Genomic DNA, 14,834 nt, shown 5'->3' with positions numbered 1-14,834 from the left:
TGGAAAATAATTGGGTCAGTTCCCTCCTCGGTCTCTCTCTCTCTCTCTCCCCTCCAAACTGATGCAGCATCATAAAAGAACCTCAAATTTCCCATTATTTCAGGAACCCCAAAGGGAAGGTGAAAGAAATTTGGGGAGAAGAAGATTCTCCCATGAAAGCATGAAAAAATAGGTGTTGGGGTGATGTTGAGATAGCCAAGTGCAGGCCCCTGACTGCCACCTACGGGAGCAGGAGGGAGTGCTGGAGACTGTGGATTCCGAGGTTACTAGGCTAGACCTGCAGGGACCCACAGGCCTGGATGAGTCTCCAGAGCAGCGGGTGTAGAGTGGTAGGAGGAGGACTGACGACCTAACATCAGGTGTGTAGATTCAGGAGAAAAGATGAGTAATCAGCTGAGGGGACAGGTGTTCATTCCTGCTTTGGAACCTGGAGCAGTGGGAAGGGTTTGATTGTCTGTGATACTTAAACATTCTCCTTCCCCGACAGCTTCCACGGCCCCTTCATAGACTCTCTCCTTGCTCACCTTCACCTCAGATTGTCCCCTGGATTTGAGACCCCAGCCATCATGATATATTCAGGCTTCTGAACGGGGCTGTGAGTTGGGGGAGGGAGAGAAAATATTCGAGGAAAATATTTATTTGAATGCATATAGAGACGTCAAAGAAGCTCTGTTCCTGGGAAATTCTGGTAACATTTCTCTGTCCAATAATAAGTGGGCGAAAGGTAGCGTCACTAGTTTCTGGCAGACTAAGCCCCTGAGAAGGTCCTGCGGCATGGATGTGTGGAACTGAAGCTGTGTAGAGGGTGCTTCGGATCTATACAGAAGTAGTGAGGGCAAGAGGAACAAGAGAGTTTCAAAGGCACCAAGTGCAGAAGCAGTGGGTGGGGAGATCCAGGCAGGGAAGACTGTGTTTCTCTCTGAATACTTGGAAAGTCCCGGGCTGGCTCCAAGCGGTAGAATAAGGCTGGATTATAGAGTCTGCTGTCAGAAATGAGAATTAATAAGAGAGCTCATTTTCAGACTTATCATTAGTTATGAGATGATGGAGGTTAAGGAAGCCACAGTAAGAGGAAGAGATTCTAAGGCTAACTTCCTAGGACCCCACCCCATCCCCAACTTTTCAGATGGGAGAGAGGGTAGTCTGAGGGTTATGCATCTCTGTATTCATTCTTTATTGAAGGGGGAGAGAGACAAAGAAGAGGCGAGGGGAAGGGAGGGGAGGGGAAGGAAGAGGAGGGAGAGATGGAGAATAAAGATGGAGAGGGAGAGAAGGGAATGGAAAGAGCGAGAGGGAGAAGAGAGGGAGAGAAAGAGAAGAAGTATAAATCATCAGTTAATCTGTGGATGTCTGATTGGCCACTCTCTGGATTATTTCAGGCACTGAAATTTGTGAATAATGATGAACAGGGCCTGGACTAGGAGTGCACTTCAAAAGAAAAGGACATGTACATAGGTAGATAAAGCCTGCTAAACAGTTCCTCACAGTCCCACCTTTTACTGCCTCCTCTTGGAATAAGCCTCTCCTGCTTTTCCCTCCCTGTCATTACGACTGTCTCCAGTATCACAAAGTGGAGGATTGTGGGAATCTCTTAAGAAATAAAAAGGGAGCTCGTCATCAACATCAGAAATTCTCCATAATTCCCATATTCCCACTTCCTTTTGCTGCCTGACTCCCTCATCACTCTACATCAGTTGGATTGTATCAACACTTGGCCATTCTTAAACCTCCTCCTCTGGTGTCCAGAGGACAGATTTCTGTCCCAGAGCAGAAATACATGTTACAAGAGGGGTGTTTGGTGGAGAGAGGACTCCATGTTACTTTTTCAGTTGAAGCTAGCCTCTATATGAGAAATTGAAGGACTATGAGAAGAAAGTAATGATGGAGACATTATTCTTCCTATTGCCATGGATCAATGGCATCATCTGGGGATTACGCCAGTGGCTGCTTTGAAGGAATATTTTATAAAGCAGACATTATCAATGATGAATTTGAGTGTGTGTGTAAGTTGAAATGGGCATACAGTAAAGTGATCAGACTCCTTGAGAAATCAAGATTTGGTGTAAGGAAAGAGGAAGAGAGAGACAAGATAATATGAAAGTCTGATGGCTGGTAGAGGTGGAGAGCCAACGTCACAGCTCAGGGATGAGTATGAGGTATTGCTGACTTCTCCCTCTGGTCCCTGTGACAGCAGTTGTGGTTGGAGAGAAGAGAAATGAAAGGACAAACTCACATCTAGCGGTATCAATTTGGTCAAAAATAATAGGAGAGAAAAAGCATGCCAGAGAGTCTTAGAGAAGGTAAAAATTTATCACATGATTTCAAGGCATTGGGAAGTTCCTGCTTTTTCAGTCACTCTTACCTTATAGTGGTGTCTTATATTTATCCATTAAAAAGTCACTACTTTGGGTGAATGGAATATGTTTACTGTTATAACTTCTTAAAATACAATATCCCTTGTCTAGATTCAAGACATATATACTGAGTCTCATGCAAATATGGTACACCATGGATGCAGTAAATGAACGACCATATGGAAGAGTTACTGGAGCTAAGGTGAAACATAAATCATTAAAAACTGAGGATAATTGAAGGATGTAAGTCCTACAGGAGGTCTTTATTCTGAATGTTGGCGTTCTGAATAAAATCGAGTTAAATAAGTGAGTAAATAAATATGAATAAGTATGGATTTTGTTTTGCAAGATAGAAAGGATTCACAAGGGCAGAGATTATGAGGTATGAGAAAGATTTTTTTCTAAGAAAAGACCCTCAAACACTCTTATATTCTTGTTGTTTTCTGAGCACCCCAATGTCAACTGTCCATTCCACCTATTTATACAATGAGTGTTAATTGATAGTTATTATGTTCTATTCAGTCAAATAAGCAGCAGAGACACAGAACTAAAATAAAAATGGGGTTTTGACAGTGTTTTTCCTTTCTACTTAATGCAACCTGTCTTATCCAGATATCTTTCACCTAAACCTCTGCTGGATTGAGCCATCCTTACAATTTCTCCTTTTCTTTTTCTTATTTTTAAAGCAAATAGATCCTTTTTATAAGACTTTTAAAGGATTTATGTCTAATGACTTCAGGTAAAGAGAGAAGAATTATCAAAAGAAATTTACAAATTATAGAAATAGAAAAGCCATCTTAAAAAGTTGTATGAAATTCTTGAGATCTCAAACAATGAAAAAAAAAAAGAGGAAAAAGATGAACAAAGTTGAAGATCTCATACTGCCTAATTTCAAACATATTACAAAGCTACAATAATCAAAACAATGTGGTACTAGCAGAAAAACATACCAATGGAACAGAATAGAGGACCCAGAAGTAAACCCTTAAGTGTATGGTCAAATAATCTTCCACCAGGGTGCCAAGAGTATACAATGGGGAAAGGACAATCTCTTCAACAAATTGTGTTGGGAAAACTGGATAGCCACATGGAAATTAATGAAGTTGGATTCTTACCTCACACAATATGCAAATAATAACAAAAAGTAACTCACTATGGATAAAAGACCTAAATGTAAGAGCTAAAAGTATCAAAATCCTAGAAGAAGCTCTATTAAACATAGAAGAAAACTTTATGACATTAGATTTTGCAATAATTTCTTGGATATGACCAAAGACAGGCCAAAAAAATAGACAAATCCAACTTTATCAAACTTAAACATTTCTGCACATCAAAAAACAATGAACAGAGTGAAAAACAATTTGAAATAAAATATTTACAGGGCTGGTGCAGTGGCTCATGCCTGTAATCCTAGCACTTTGGGAGGCCAAAGAGGGTTGATCACCTGAGGTCAGGAGTTCCAGACCAGCCTGACCAATACAGAGAAACTCTGTCTCTACTAAAAATATAAAAATTTTCCAGGCATGGTGGTACATGCCTGTAATTCCAGCTGAACCAGGGAGGCTGAAGCAGGAGAATCCCTTGAACCAGGAGGCAAAGGTTGCAGTGAGCTGAGATTGCACCATTGCACTCTAGCCTAGAGAAGAAGAGTGAAACTCTCAAAAAAAAAAAAATATATATATCTATATATATGTACGTGTGTGTGTGTGTATTTGCAAATTATACTTCCAACAAGAGATTAATATCCAAAATAGATAAGGAGCTTCTACAACTCAACAGCAGCAACAATGACAACCTAAAAACACTTCAACAAAATACTAGCAAACTGAATGCAAGAGCACATTAAAAGGATCATTTATCATGATCATGCGGGTTTTATTTCAGGGATGCAAGATGTTTCAACATACTCAAATCTAAAAATGTGACATACCACATTAACGAAATGAAGAATACTAACAAAAAAAAAAAAAAAAAAAAAGAAAAAGGCGTTTGACAAAATTCAACATTCTTTCATGACTTAAAAAAAAAAACAAAAAAACTCTCAACAGATTAGGTACAGAAGGAATGTACCTCAACACAATGAAGGCCATATATGACAAACCTATAGCTAACATCATACTCAATGGTGAAAAGTTGAAATTTTTTCCCCTAAGACCAGGAACAAGATAGGGAGGCCCACTCTAACCATTTCTATTCAACGTGGTACTGAAGTTCTAGCCAGCAGTTAGGCAAGATAAAGAAATGTAAAATAATCCTAATTGGAAAGGAAAAATGTAAATTGTCACTGTTTGTAGATGACATGATTATATATACAGAAAACGCTAAAGACTCCACTTAAAAACTATGAAATAATAAAGGAATCTAGTTGCAACAGAATACAGATTGTACTGAAAAAAATGATAAAAGCAATCTCATAAAGTTGCAAGATACAAAAATCAACATACAAAAATCAGTAGCATCACATTAACAAAGAACTATCTGAAAATGAAACCAATAAAACAATCCTATTTACAATAGCTAAAAATAAGTAAATAAATAAAATACTTAATACACTTAACAAAGGAGGTCAAAGACCTATACACTGAAAACTATAAAACACTGGTGAAGGAAATTGAAGGAGTCATAAATGGAAAGATATCCTGTGTTTATAGATTAGAAGAATCAATATTGTTAAAATGTCTGTACAACCCAAAGTGATCTGCAGATTTGATGCGATCCCTATCAAAATTTCACTGACGAGGGGAGCACTACACACTGGGGTCAGTTGGGGGGAAATAGGGGAGGGACGGTGGCGGGTGGGGAGTTGGGGAGACATAGCAAGGGGAGAAATGCCAGATGTAGGTGATGGGGAGGAAGGCAGCAAATCACACTGCCACGTGTGTTCCTATGCAACAATCTTGCATGCTCTTCACATGTACCCCAAAACCTAAAATGCAATAAAATAAATAAATGGAAAAAAAATTTCCCTGACATTTTTCACAGAAACAAGAAAAAAAATCCTAAAATTCATATGGAACCACAAAAGACCTTGAGTACCCAAAGCAATTGTGAGCAAAAAGAATGAAACTGAAGGCATCGTACTACCTGATTAAAAATATACTAATATACTACAGAGTGATAGTAATCAAAACAGCATGGTACTGACATAAAAACATACATTGACAGAATAGAGAGCCCAGAAACAAATCTACACATTGATGGTCAATTGATTTTCAACAAAGGTGCTAAGAAACAACAATGAGTAAACCACAGTCTCTTCAAAAAATAGTATTGGGACAACTGGATACCCACATGTAGGAGAATGAAACTAGACTCTCATCTTACATCATATACAAGAATCTCAGAATAAAGGCTTACATATAAGACCTGAAACTGTAAAACTACTAGAAGAAAACATAAGAGAAAAGCTCCATCACATTGGTTTGGGCAATAATTTTTTGATATAATCAATCCCAAAAGCACAGGCAACAAAAGCAAAAATAGACAAATGGGATTATATCAAACTAAAAACTTTTTCTTGCAGCCAAGGAAACAATCAATAGTGTGAAGAGTTAATCTATGGAATGAAACAAAATATTTGCAAACCATATGCTTGATAAGGAGTATAGGAATCCAAACAACTCAATAGGAAGAAAACAGGCTGATTTTAAAATGAGCAAAGGATTTGAAAAGACATTTCTCAAAAGCTGACATATAAATGGCCAACAAGTATATGAAAAAAATGCTCAACATAGCTAATTAGAGAAATGAAAATTAAAACCACAATGAGATATCATCTCAGAACTGTTAGAATGACTATTATCAGAAGACAAGAGATAACAAGGGTAGACAAGGATATGGAGAAAAGGGAACCCTTGTACACTGTTGGTGGGAATGTAAATTATATAGTCATTATGGAAAATTGTATGGAGGCTCCTTTAAAAATGAAAAATAGAACTCCCATATGATCCATCAATTTCATTTCTGAGCATATACCCAAAGGAAATGAGATCAGCACTTCATAGAGATACTTATGCTCCTATGTTCATTGCAGCATTGTTCACAATAGCTAAGATATGGAAACAACCTAAGTGTCTACCAACAGATAAGTGGATAATGAAAATGTGGTATATACACACAACAGAATACTACTGAGTCTTAAAAAAGAGGAAGATCTTGTCACTCACAGCAAAATGGATGAACTTGAAGAACATTGTGTTAAGTGAAATGCCACAGGAAGACCAATACCACATAATCTCATTTATATGTGAATTCAAAAAAGTTGAACTCATAAAAATAGTGAATAGAATGGTGCTTATTAGGAGCTCAAAGTGCTGCTGGTTGGAAAGATGTTTGTCACAGGATACAAAATTTCAGTCAAGTAAGAGGAATACGTTCCAGAGGCCTGGTGTACAACATGGTGACTATAATTAATAACAATGCATTGTATTCTTGCAAACTGCTAAGAGAGTAGGTTTTAAGCGTTCTCACCATAGAAGTATATACTGTATATATTAATTAGGTCAATTTAACCATTCCACAATGAATACCTATTTTAAACATCACATTGTACATGATAGATATATATAATTTTTCTTTGTCAATTAAAAAAACCAAATAACCTGGTTTAAAAATGGGCAAAGGACTTGAATAGATAATTCTTCAAATAATATATACAAATAGCCAACATGTATACAAAAATATGCATAACACCACTTATTATTAGAGAAACGTGAACCAAAACCACAATGAGATGGAGATGATCCATTAAGGCGGCCGCTGTAAAACCAAACCAAACAAACACTAACAAGTGTTAATGAGGATGTCGAGAACCGGAATCCTGGTGCACTGTTGGTAGAAATGTAAATGGTGCAGCCACCGTGGAAAACAGTGTGAGATTTCCTAAAAAATTACAAATAAAATTATCACATGATTCAGCAATTCCACTTCTAGGTACATACCCAAAGGAAACAAAATCAGTATATATACACATATATATATATACACACACACACATATATATATATATGTATATATATAGTTTCTGTATAGTGGAATTCAACCTTAAAAAGAAATCCTGTTACCCACTACAACATGGATGAACATTATGGTAAGTGACGTAAGCCAGTCACAAAATGATAAATACTGTATGAAACAGAAAATAGAGCGGTGGTTCAGGAGAAGGGAAGAGTGGGAAACAGGGAGTTGTCCCCTGAATATAAAGTTTCATTTTGCATATAAAAAAGCTCTAGAGTTGTTACACAACAGTGTGAATATTGTTTACACAGCTCAACTGTACACATAAAAAGGGCTAAGAGAATAAATTAGATATGGGTGAGACTCAGGGAATGATTCATTGTGAGGCAAATTGCTCTCCAGCTGTGAAGTTGAATATACTATTTGCTTCCAAAATATAATGGTGGGACAGGCATGGGATAGAAATTCTTATTCCGAAAGGAGGAATGGGAGAGAAGAAAGGTGTACCAGGTCCTGAGCAAGTCAAGTTTCCAGAATAATCTTTTTGAATCAGGGTTCTGCCCTCCAGGCACATTGGGGAGGTGGCCTCTGCCTCACGGCTTTGGGCAGCCGTGCTCTCCTGGTTGCTCCCTCAGTGGCCCTACCTCTGAGGCAGCGCTGTGCCCGAGGCTCTCCAGGGTGAAACTGTATACCAGTGGTTCTGCTGGTCTAGGGCCTCAGGGGTGCCCTTACCCTCCTGCTTCACTGGGCATTGCCCAGTGCACTTTCTGCATGGTGACCCTGCACATGGTGGCTTTCTGCCCACACTCTGTGGCTTTCCAGAGTATCCTCTGAAACCTAGGTGGAGGTTACCATGCCCCCACAGCTTTGCTGGCACAGCACACACTAAACCAGGATCTGTTGGAGCCACACCTGGGGTAGCCTATGAGCCCTGTGATGGAGCGTGGAGAGCAGAGCCTCAAGGTGACCCATGGCAGTGAGTGCCGGAGCCCCACAAGTACCTGTAGCCCCACCTTTGAAGTAATTCTGTCCCCCATGCCCTTGCATTCTGTGCCCGGGATAGGAGTGGCAGCCCTGATCTGAAATGCCTTTGGGATATTCTTTCATTGTCTTGATGAATGGCACTTGGATTCCACTGAGATGGTCGATCCATACTAATTTTCTCATCGAATGGTCATGTAGACACACTGCAGGTGTTCTCTCCTGAAAGCGCTTTCTTAGTTTTCACAATATGGATAGACTGAGAGTTTTCTAAATCTTTACATTCTGCTTCCTTTTGAATTAAAAATTCTATCTGGTGCCATCCCCTGATCTCTGCGGCAGGGGCTGAAAAACTTGAATTGAGAGGGTGAACTAGAGGATGTGGGGGGCATCTTCCCTCCTGTCCGGGTGAGGAGCTGCAGCAAGCTTCCCACACCTCCCATCTCTGATCCACCAGGCCCCACAGCCCATGTGATCCAAGGAAGTTGGGGTGGCCTGGGTGGGTCTTCCCTTGCCCTGCACCTGGCTGGCCTGTAGGTGGGGTCCCCTCAGCTCTCAGGGTTCGAGTGTCACTTGTGTAGGTCCATCTACCGTGGGCTGTGTGTGCCCATCGGGCAGGCGGGGGCCACACCAACATCGTTTTCAGTGGAAACTTATTGAGGAAGAGCTCAAGGCAAATGAGAAAGGGTAGATTAGTCAACCAGGGCCACCATGATAAGACACCACAGGCGAGGTGGCTTAAACTTAAACTTATTTTCTCAGAGTCTGGAAGCCTAAGATCAAGTTGCCAGCAAGGTAGTTTCCATTCCGAGGCCTCTCTCACTGGCCTGGAGATGACTGCCTTCTCACTGTGTCCTCACATGGCCTGTTTGCATTTGCTCCCCTGGTGTCTCTTCCTCTTCTTATAGGACACTAGTCTCATTGGCTTAGGGTCCCACCTGATTTCATTTCACCTTAATTACCTATTTAAAGGCCCTGTCTCCAACACAGTCACATTAAGCTTTAAGGCTTCACTATAGGAATTTCCAGTTGTGGGGAGAGAGAAAATTTGGTCCTTAACAGAGGAATAGCTCCTGCAGTAATGAAGCTTGCAAACAGTAGCGACTGCACTTTAAGGCAGGAACATGACCCTAAGTCAGGATTTCTCAACCTGGTACCATTGCCATTTTGGGCTGAGTCGTTCTTTGTGCTGAGGGCTGTCCTAGGCATTGCAGGATGTTTAGAACATCCCTGGGCTACACCCGCCAGATATCAGATAGTGCTCCCCTCTCCTAGTGTGAGAACAAAAATGGCAAATATCCCCTGTGAGGTAAAATCACTCCCGGTGGATACTGCTGTAAGCACAGGGCTTCCCTCTTCAAGCAGGAGCAAAGTGTAGAAGGACAGATTTCCTCTACAAAAGCTTCATAAGTTTAAATAGACCATAAGTATCCTTGAGCTCTCTCAGCAATCCTTCAAGTTTCTGTCGTGTGTGTGTGTGTGTGTGTGTGTGTATCCATATATACACGTACACATGCTTTGAGAATTTACACATTGCACTTTTGGGACTAATGAGTTCCCGTAGGTTTATTAGCCTTGGTATGAGAGAGTCTGCCTTTTTAGTTATGCTAAACTTACCGTCTTCAAAGTTTAAAAGACTCTCTCTGTTGTGTATTTCAGGGTTTGGTGAACAGGATTAATGTAGCCCGACTTTTTCCAGGATTATAGACTTGCACCACATATGCTGTCTACAGCGGACGTCTTTTATTCCTCTCATAGTGACCACCCATTCTCCAGATTGTTTCCATTGTTTCTAGAGCTTTGCCGTCTCCCCGTGTCTTCTCCGAAACTCAGGACCAGCGGTGGAAGGCACTGTAGGAGCAGTGGGCACACTCCCGGGGCTGGGCCTGGATGGATACGGCCGGGAGGGAGGACGGACTTGGAAGGTCACACCAGAGGCACCAAATGGTGTGATGGATGAAAAAGCACATTGACAAGTCTACGTACATTACAAAAGCAAACGCCTTTGTGATAATTATTGTTATCAAACTGGGCATTTCTGAGCTTACCCTGTTGTTCTCCGAAGCAGTTGGCTAAGGCTGTTCTTATTTTTTCTTTAACCTTCCTGCCACTCTCAGATCCGACTTATTTGCTACACTAGTGCCAGGTTAATAGTCCTGGAACACAACCATGATCACTTCACCTCCTTCTCAAAATCCTTCACTGTCTCTCTGCTGCCTGCAAAGTCCACATCCCGAGCCTCGCATGGCAGGTTGTGTAGTCTGCGTAATCTCCCTCTGTGCCCTTACACACACGCTGTGCTCCAGACAAACTGGACTTCGACACCACATTAAAATTTTTTTTTTTTAATATTTCCCCCCTACATCTTTCCAGTCATTTACTGGGTGCTAGTAGGATTCCCTCCTCTACCCCAGAGCTCTCTGTTTTGAGGCAGAAAACAAAAGGCCCAGAATCAATTAGCCTCAGCTTCCTGCCTTCACTTTCCTGTGGCACTAAGTCAAGTCAGATTGGCAAAGCCTTTACAGCTGGTCCCAGCCTGCCTCTCTGCCAAATCCTACTTCCCAAATCCTCTGGAAATGAGGCTGTCCCACTCCAGCTTGGCCTCATGAGGACATCTCAGTCCCATCAAACCTCCCCCTGGCTTTGAGGCTAACCCACGCTGGCCATGTACACACTTTTTCTCTAGAATCTGCGTGGGTTTGTCCCCTGAAGTTCTACCATGTCCTTGGATTATCATCACACCCTAGATGCTGCTTCTGTTTCAAAGGATGCTTTGGACTCTCCCTGTCCTTCCATCGCCTGTCTGGGCAGTAGTCTGCTTAACTCTAAACCCTGAAGTCCTCCCTTCCCTCCTGGCCTAAGTTTCTCAGATTTGTTCAGTTTGGTGGCAATAATGCTTCCTACTCAGTTGCTAAGGCAGGAGTGACCCTTTGGTGAGGACTTTGAGATTCTCTAGGGACCTCCCAGCCTGGATGGCCTCCTGGGAGCTTGCCTGGCCTTACGCTGAGCTGCAAACCATGAGAGGAAAGATACTACGCTCCGCCCAATTAAAGAGATTGCCTTTAAGTCCCTACAGAGTTCCTATTCCCTTGTGTCTGAGGGTCACCTCTGGGTCACAGTGTTTTGCAGAAGACTAGCAGTGAATTGCCATGGGATTGATGAGTCACAGAGTCCTCTGGGCTCAGTGGCCAGCTCTGTCCTTCTCCTTGGTCTGTCTCCGACTATTTATAAACATATGACTTTCCTGCCCTGTCAGGGAGGTTCTCTTTTGGCATGAGAGCTATATAAACAAATAACACTAAGAACTTAGTAATAGAGTTAATTTTCACCAAGAAAGGAGGCAATCCATTTCCTCACAAAACTTTCCAGAGAGTAGGAGACGCTGCTCTCTGAGAAGGGAAGAAAATAGTTCCAGGGAGGGGCTGCTGTTTTCTGGGCCACTTTGCATGTGACGGGAAAGTGAAAGCAGAACCGAAGCAACCTCATGGAAGGAGGTTTCTGTGGTAAACACCTACTTCTGCATAGAGAACGGTCTCCATTCCCTCCTGGGCCAATGGGCAGTGTGAACTCAGAGTGTCATTTGTGTCTGGCAGAGAAGGGCCTGGTTGGTAGCCAGGCAAGCTACCGAGTTGGAGACACTGAGTGGGAGTAGACCGGTTTTTTCTGGTTGCTTGTTTTCATCAAGCAAGCACCACATATAGGTATAAAGCAGTTTTAAACACTGATTTTTGGTTTTGAGAAAAGTCAAATGTGTAAACCATTTGTGATTGCATAATAAAACTGCACATCTAAGACTATAAATGTTTGTAGTCGATTAGCTATTACACAAAAATATTGAAATATCTTTTAATTTTTCATTTTGATCAGATGAAGAGAGCCAAAGCAGGAAAGTGAGTGTACAGAAATGGAAAAAGAAGAAGATTCACTTTAGAAAAGAAGAGATACAATGGTTAGATTTTGTTCTCCATTAACAGAAGACCTGGTTGCTGTATTCAAAAGGTCTAGGGAGAAGAAAGGACGTGACAGCTACTAAGCACCTAGTAGACGCCCAGCATGGTTCTTTACTAAGTGAGACATAATTAGATGACTAAGAATTGAAGCTATATAAATGAATGTTTGATCAAGGAGACATTGTTAGCTGGGGACAGATCCCTAGAGAGACCCTGCATTTATGGATTCCCAGAGGAGCAAAAGCCCCAGAAGGAATGATGTGAGTGGTGTCAAGAAAACCAGAGGAGTGTGATGCCTTGAAATCTGAATGAGAGTTTTCAAGAAAGTGGAGTGATCCCCTGTGATGAAAGCAGCAGAGAAATCCACCAAGATAAAGATTCGGTGACCTTGGCAATCAATTTCTGTCCCAATGAGGACAAGGAAGTCAGACTGCCGTGGCACTGAGAATGTATGGGAGGGAAGAAAGGAAACACAGAGGAACATGGGAAGAGTAAAGGAGAGATGGGGTGGAAGCTAGGGAGATGAGAAAAGTGTTGGGGACAAGGAAGATTTGAGCCTGAATTCTAAACTGAGGGGAAGGATCCGGCGGCAAGGGACTGATTGAACAGAGGTAGAAGGGATGACGGCTGAGACAAGCGCCCAGTGGAGGCAGGAGTGAAGGTCTCGGGGGCATAAGTGGAGGTCAGGGTTAGCCTGGAGCAGGAAGAGCCCCAGCCTCTGAGAGTTGAGGAAGAAGGAGAAAGAGAAGCCAGCGTCTCAGAATGATCAGAATGTCGCTGATGAAGGGTGTTTTCTTGATGAAGTAAAAGGCAAGGAATTCCTGCCATGTATAACTGAATGTGGAATGAGAGGAAGTGATAAGGTTTGGAACTTTCACAAGGAGACTGGGATAATTAATTGATCAATCAATCAATTAAATGGTTTGCTGCCCCTTTTCTCTTCCTATCAATTCAAGTCCATCCTGCTTTCACCTGGCTCCAAAACAAACACTGTTCTTACTGCCATTAATCATAGATAAGGCACAACTCCATTACATTAGCAGGACATCTGTGGCTTTCACAATTTGACACCAGCCTGTTTCCTAAGCTTCGCCTCCTCCGGCTCCTCATTTACGTGGCCACACAGCAGTCCCCTGCCTGCCCCATGCTTTGAAACCTCTGTGTCTTTGCCCAGCCCTTCTCTCCTTGCAAGCTTCCCATCCTCTTCTCTGCATCGGTAAACTCGTATTTATCCTCCAAGGCACAATTCAAATGCCATCTTCTCTCTAGCTTCTCCTACCTAGGGCAGAATTAATAATTCTAGACTGAGATCACCTCTTTTGGGAGGCGGGCATGCACTGGCCATTTCTGTGTTCCTGAGATCTTAGGAACACCAGAACTCTCCCCTCTCAACCCTCTGCTATCCCCACATGGCACTAGAGTCCACAGAATCCCGTGTGGTTGCTTGGATCTACACATTCTAGAGTCTTGGGAGGTCCCCTAGGAATGTCCCTGTTCTGATAGAGACACTGTGGGTATTTTCCTTTGCTATCCCAATTGTGCTCTCTGTTTTTGTGAGGACACTTGGGAAGATGAAAAAACTCTGTCACCATTGTCATCTTCCCCTTGTATCCCCAACATCTGACACATCAAACATTACTTAAAAACTACTATGAAGACAAAAGGAAAGGCAAATTAACTAAGATTTTTTCAAAAGTCTTCAAAAGCCTGTAAAAACCATTCAATTCAATATAAAAGGACAATAACTTTAAAGCCAAGTTGTTGGCAAACTGATAAAATTGAAGAATTGATGATTTGGTGAATTAATTTCTGATTAGTTGATGGGTTGATTTTAGTGAGTTGATGTGTAGTAAATTGGTTTTCAGGATGGTCACGGAGAGGGTAGAACTGGCTTGGAGCCAGGGGCCACAGCCCAGACCACAGAGGCCCAGGATCAGGCTGCAGCCCCAGCAAAACTGGAAGGATATGAGCAGGGGCAGAGCCACGCTGTGGCCACCAGCAGGCAAGGTGGCTGAGCCCCAGTGCCTTTGCCAGGGATAATTGATCACAGATTAGACCAGCCACAGAAATCTTGGCAATCAATGGGAGAGGCCAAGGAACTGGGGGCAGAGAACCATTAGAAAAGAGAAAAAAAGTTACCCAGACACAGCTTCCCACAGCCAGCACGCGCTGTAAGTTCATCCTCTGCCCCAGGATGTCATTCCCAAAAGGGGGAAGGAAGGAGAGGGGGAGGAGAAGAAACCATGAAAGACTCTGCCTTTCCCAAAAGAGATATGAAGTTTTTCAAAAACAAGTAAGTTTTAATGTATAAATTTCAAACTATCTGCAGATACAAAGGAAGAGTGATTTTAGCTTAGAATTTTCCTGGAGAGGCCGGGCACGGTGGCTCACGCCTGTAATCCCAGCACTTTGGGAGGCCGAGGCGGGTGGATCACGAGGTCAAGAGATCGAGACCATCCTGGTCAACATGGTGAAACCCCGTCTCTACTAAAACTACAAAAAATTAGCTGGGCATGGTGGCGCGTGCCTGTAATCCCAGCTACTCTGGAGGCTGAGGCAGGAGAATTGCCTGAACCCAGGAGGCGGAGGTTGC

The 14,834-nt window shown here is 42.2% G+C and overlaps 1 long non-coding RNA gene across 1 annotated transcript in view; it reads left to right on the top strand.

Moving 5' to 3' along the window:
• Positions 1 to 11,737: 11,737 nt before the first annotated feature.
• Positions 11,738 to 14,834, top strand: part of LOC116533590 — a 7,257-nt gene continuing 4,160 nt past the window's right edge. Inside the window, exons 1-2 of the long non-coding RNA XR_004261360.1 lie at positions 11,738 to 11,992; positions 12,159 to 12,665. This is a non-coding gene — a long non-coding RNA (uncharacterized LOC116533590). The remainder of the gene's footprint in view (positions 11,993 to 12,158; positions 12,666 to 14,834) is intronic.

Source organism: Sapajus apella, unplaced genomic scaffold, assembly GCF_009761245.1.
Source record: "Sapajus apella isolate SASKATOON/1434 unplaced genomic scaffold, GSC_monkey_1.0 scaffold83, whole genome shotgun sequence".
NCBI classification, from domain to species: Eukaryota; Metazoa; Chordata; class Mammalia; order Primates; family Cebidae; genus Sapajus; species Sapajus apella.
This window is presented reverse-complemented; position numbering and strand designations above follow the sequence as displayed.